Source organism: Apteryx mantelli, chromosome 5 (genome assembly GCF_036417845.1).
Source record: "Apteryx mantelli isolate bAptMan1 chromosome 5, bAptMan1.hap1, whole genome shotgun sequence".
Classification (NCBI taxonomy): Eukaryota; Metazoa; Chordata; class Aves; order Apterygiformes; family Apterygidae; genus Apteryx; species Apteryx mantelli.
Genome location: NC_089982.1, coordinates 30,526,257 through 30,532,256, shown reverse-complemented (window position 1 = coordinate 30,532,256; position 6,000 = coordinate 30,526,257). Strand labels below are relative to the sequence as shown.

At 37.3% G+C, this 6,000-nt stretch overlaps 1 long non-coding RNA gene across 2 annotated transcripts in view; it reads right to left on the bottom strand.

Annotated features, from left to right (window-relative positions):
* Positions 1-376: 376 nt before the first annotated feature.
* Positions 377-6,000, bottom strand: part of LOC106491918 (uncharacterized) — a 488,135-nt gene continuing 482,511 nt past the window's right edge. For both annotated transcript variants that reach the window (XR_010884258.1, XR_001293830.1), the window contains one exon: positions 377-808. This is a non-coding gene — a long non-coding RNA (uncharacterized lncRNA). The remainder of the gene's footprint in view (positions 809-6,000) is intronic.

Below are 6,000 nucleotides of genomic sequence, written 5' to 3'. Positions count from 1 at the left end.
AACACAAGTTTGAATAAAGAAAGAATAAATAAATAAAAGTTAGATCAGATCAGTAATTGGCTGTTTTTCTACACACATTCCCTAATCCCAGTGTATAAACGTCAGAAGAGAGGCTTTGCAAAGCATGCCTTTTATGAAGTTAAAACTTTACATGTCTTCCAGAGGAGAGGAACATTGCTGTTTCCAATTGGTAAAATCTAAGACTCAAGTCAGGTTTCACAACAGAGAAGTAGTAGCAGCCTCTTAGGTAAGCGTGACTACCACCATAAAAGTTAAATATAAGTTAAAATCAATATCAGGAATTACACTTGGAAGCAAATGAAGCACTGGAAGCAAATTAAGTTTATGGAGTTCTAATTTAATGTTCACCATGCAATAAGCTCTGCAGAAAGTACATTAGTGCCCAGCCTGGAGGTGACAAAGATATAGCTGATTTTAGTGAAGTCTGTGTTCAAGAGAAATGGTCAAGACTCTCTGGAGAGTCAAAGATGAAAGGCTCGGCACCGGGTCACTACTCCTGCTATTCAGACAGCTACAGAGATCCCCCTTATTAATAGAAGATGGAAAAAGATAAGTTACCTCCATGCTTTTATACCTCATCCATGAATGTAATCTTTCAAATACTGACCAGTAAAATCAATACAGCAGAAAAATATTCACATAGTATTCACAAAAATTCTTTTCACAGAAATGCGGGAAACACTTCTTGCTTGCTCTGAATGGTCATCTTCCAAAAATTTTCATCTCTTAGGATTTCCAGCTCTGGGCCAGCATCCGCCCCGATTCCAGCCTCCATGTCTTTCCAGACCTATTCCATAGAGAGAAAACAAGATGCAGCAAGACAAAATTACTTTTTGTTCATTTTCCTGCCAAGATTGGAAACGGCGTATCTTGCCCAGAGGAATTACTTTATGGATCAGCTGGAAGAAGCCCACACAAAACTCAGTAATATTGTTAGACCTTAGGGTCCCACATGTGGCTACTTAGATATTTTTAGCAGAAAGGTAACATATGTGAAATCAGATTCAACTTAAAAAAAAAAAAAAAAAAGATGATAACTAGTAACTCTAGTAACTAGAATTCATGGTAACAAGAAGTCTGACCAATTCAGTGTCCACTAGTTTTCTAGGAAATATAATTAGCAAGTCATCAACATTTTACATATGTCAGAGTGAATAATTCCAACACGTTAGCACTTTAACTTTCTCCAGGGTGTGGGGAGAATAAAGATAGGGTTGTTTTGATCTCTCTGCTATTGAATTTCTACAGTCTGCCTTCATCATACTTTCTTGTTATAGAAGAGCTAATGAAAAGGAACAGAAACCCTATCCTGAGTTGAATATGATTCTCTATTTATTTTTGGAGTTTAAGGATGAGCCATGGGATGAAATTTCTGTCACATCCTAGTATCAGTCTTTGAACGGTTGTTTAAATTGAAAAGAATTTCTTATGGGTTTTTTTTTCTGTTTTGTTTTGTTTTTCTCCCCAATATATATAATGAAAATACAGGAATAGAACATAATAATCTAATGACTGATTTTTATTTATTTTGGCATGTAATCTAAATATGTCATTTAGCTGCCAAGGGAAAAAAAAAAAACAACATTTCTTACTAAACTCTACATTCATTTCTACAGCTTTTACAGGCACACACAAGGTGTTATCTCAGCGTGTGTGCACAAGGAATTTCAGTCACTTAAAAATACACAGTCAGCTTGATTAAGTCATTGCATTAAAATGTACAAAAGCCCTCCTGTTTCAAATTGTTAATAACATATTAGGGATTTGAGGCACATGAAAAGCAGTACACACAAAGTCAAACAGCCTGGATGATGGCGAAGAAGAAGCTAACACATAAATAAATTACTTGGGCAGGCAAAGAACTAATCCACAGAGAGAGGTGGTAACATATTGTCAGAAGACAGCTTCAGGCAAAATAGGTGAAAATCACAAAGAAAAGACATGAAGCACAGAAAGGGAAACAAAATTGCAGAGGAGTAGCAAAAGCAAAGGCCTAACAGTTATTCTGACTAGGACAAGTTGACAGCATGCCAGAAGAATTAGGATCTAATCAGTCTGCAGGGCTGAAGACTGTTTGGAAGAAGGAGAATCAGATAAATGCAATATATGAAAAAAAAAAGGCAAAGGAACAAACTGATTTTGAAGGGAATATTATGTTCCTGCCAAAAGTCTCTTGACACAGAAAGGGTGAGACAGACAATTTCTACGGGTACATGACAGTTGAGTCATAATCTCCTCTTTATGCACAGATAAGGTTGCCACCATTTTTAAGACAACCTATTGAAGAGACAGGACAGTGCTTGTCCAGCTAAAGTAAGCAGACTAAATAATCCACGTTTAGGAACATAAGCAGACTCAAGTATCTCCAGACAGAAGTAAAATGAAAATGATTCATATAATGTATGCCACCTTACTACAGGAGAGCAGGTTGAAATATTAGCTGCCTCGCATTTGTGAGACTTAAGGGGTTTCATATCTCAACGTATCTACATAGTGCTTCCCAGTCTTTGATCTTAAATCCTGGTGAAAGTGTTAAATGAAAATTCATGATCATTAACTGGTTTTAGTAGCTGTTTACTTATAGACCTAAAGCCACTACCCAGTTCATCATGATTTAATTTTTCTTCTTGGAAAAAAACAGAATTAACATTTTAGAATAGCCCAAAAGTGTGTTAATAATTTTGGAAGAGTAATTGCAAAAGCAATTACTTTCAGATTTTCATAAGCACTGAACTGGAATACTATCAGGAAATGCTTAAGCCAGCACCCACAAGTGGGAATACAGTTATCAGTCATGATGCAAAGGAATTTCAGAGTCACCTCAGATATTGAGACAGGATGCCACAGGAAAAGCCTGTATTCAGACTCTGAAGATCATCCTACTTTTATTTGGGTGCTTAACTGTAAAACCAAATTTACAACCTACTTAGCTTTAATATATGTTCTTTATGACTGTAAGAATAACTGAGGCATACTTGCCCAGATTCTGTACTGAATTGTAAAGCCACCCTCAAACTAGAGAGGCTGCTTTGATCATGTCTGTTTTGATAAAATTAAATGATCAAAGCATTAAGACATGATAATTATTTTCTACGGTACATATATTTTATAGTATCTCAGATACTACTCGGCGGTAACATTAATCAAACAATGACAATTTAAACAAAAAACATTTGAACAACAGTAAGTAAAGTATCACGCAGCCCTGTAATACAGCACTGCCATTGCTAGTAGCAGGCCAAAGTTTTGTACTGAGTTTACAAGGCCTCAGGACTGAGGCTTGTCAGACTTGCTCTGTCTGAACTTCTCCTGACCTGCCTGCAGCTTTGTTTCACTTGGTTTAGCTGTAAGAGCAATTTTTCTAATTGACTGGTTGTCTACAGCTAATTTATTTTAATTTTGTTTATTTTTGTGTGCTACAACCACAGCTTTACACAGTGAGCAGTGACAAGCGGTTGCTCTATGTAGCACGAGATATTTATGGCTCTGATGCAATGACGTAGCGGAGAGAAATACCGGCCTGGTGCGACAGCGGAGGCCATGAGGAGGGGAGACGCAGGCTGCAGCGTGGAGGAGTGCAGGCCTGGGGAGAGAAGGGATGGGGCCCAGGAACCAGAGACCCCACAGGCAAAAACGTTTCATTTATAGAAATGCAGACCTGGAGCCAGACAAAAGTGGTCTCTTTGGCCCTGGCGAAGGACTCCAGATGCTGATGGCTCGCCCTAACGCCACCAACGCCAGCACCAGGGAGACAGAGCCCATCTCAGGACCCAGAGGAGCAGGGGAAGGCTGAGCATAACACCCGGAAAAGGGGCAGGCACTAAGAAGTGTGTGCGCAACAGTTTTAACTGTACTACTATCCTGTCTTTTCCTGAAATAATTAGGTCTGGACCAATAATGATTAGACTCTTAATATTTCAATTATATGAAAAATAAATGCTGGCCTGTACTTATCTATAGAATGTGCTTCCTTTTTGCCCATAAACAAGATTTTGAAGGTAACCTGGCACAAGAGATGCAAATTTACGGTTAGCTTTTGTTTAATTAAAAGTTATTACCCTTCATAAAATTATATAAACTGCTAAACTTCAAAGAATGACGCCACATGTTTCAAGAGGTGCACAAAGCGCTGGGCACAGCCTGTGGGCAGACTGCTGGCCTTCCTGAGAGATGTTGCCTTCACCAGAAGCATCCTGTAGCTAGCTTAGCTAGCAGGAGAAGGCATGACCTGCTTAGCTGAAAAACTTTTGTAGATTTGACTATCCTTTTTGTTACTGTTGATGAAGGGTGGTCTCTCCACAAAAGGACTGTTAAAGGAACACTGTTAAAGTGTAAATAAATGTTAGGGCACTTTTTATTCTAAGGTTGTTTCTGGAGAGTTACCATAAGCTGTAGATATAATTTATTGCTGAAAGTAGATGGTGATTTGACTGGAAAATGCTCTGGAGAGCCAGTAATCAGAAAAAAAATCATCCTCAGTTGTTTTAGGAAGAACTCTTAGGAGAAAAAAAAAAAAGGATTCTTATGGATCTGACAGCCATGTTTTAATTTCAAGCTCAAACGGTGACTCAGTGTACATTATGTTGCCAAATTCCTTTGCAGCATATGTTAATCTGTACTGTTTTCTGTAAATGGGTTTTGCCTTAGAAATGATAATATTTGCCTTCCAGCTCAGTTTAGGATCCAGCACCCTTAAAAATCCTCTCTACAGAGATTTACTGCCCATGATCACTATTTATAACCTCCATTCAGTTTATGATTTTATTTTATTCTTTTCTATAATAACATTCTTTGTAATCCTAAAAAGGGTTTTTCAAGGAAATCTGGAATATTTTAGTTTGAAGACTGCTGCTCTTTGGGGTTATTATTGAAATAAGTTTGAAAAGTTACCGTTCTTCTTCTTTCAATGATGATTTCTCAAAATAGGTTAGCCTGAAACACTCAACAATCACAACTGTAGTACTAGGGGATCATTTTAATCCCACTTTCATTTCATTTACAGCATGCAGTTTAGTAATTAAGTTCCTGAAACATAAGGTTCAGATATCTATGAAAAAAACTACATATTTACAAAGCATTGCTTTATGTGGGACCAATGACTGTTAAGAAAACATAATCCCTTTCATGTTTTCATCAAAATTTTGATTTAATCAAGTTGATATTATTATTAATATTTACTTTCTATATGGAAGTAAATATTAATAATATTTACTGCTCGGGGAGGACAGTACTCCTTCCAGACCATGGATGTCTATTAGCAGGAGGGCAGGAGAAGAGGGGAGCAAAGTAGATGTAATGGATTTTCTAGTGATCGCATTACATTATGTTTCAAATATGGTTACTGAACAAATACTGAATGGATTGGTAATAGTTTTAAATTTGTCAGCCTGTTTTTTAAGGTAGACCTTTGACCATTTGTGGATTTGTATTGTAATGCGAATTTTCACCTTTGTAATGTGAATTTTCCAGGGCCACATAGCCAACCTGCATCTACGAATTAGCACAGACTGCTAAAAAAATATTAAAAATAAACACTAACCATGAAGCTTTTCTTCTCTCCCTTTGTCTTTCCCTCTTTTTTCCCCAAATATACATAGACTTGGATTTTATCATTCCCTCAGATATATCATGCTGTGATCAAAAGCTATTTAACATAGTTATATCATGTAGTGCTGGTGTAAACAAAAGGATTTTTGAGGCCACTTTGATATCCTAAACTATCTCTCTGTGATCCCTCTTCCCCAATTGTATATCATTTAGATGCACTGAACTGCAATTTAAAGTGGGAGAGAAATAAAAAAAGAAGACCCCCCACACACACACACACACATATAGACACTAAGAGTAAGATTTATCTTACTGATTTTAGGTGACACCAGAGTAGATGTCTACACCTTAGTCGAGCTTGTCACCTGTGCAGTGAAGGGAGGGCTGTAGTCACTTCACCAGGGTGATTCATCTGACCTACTTTAGGCACTT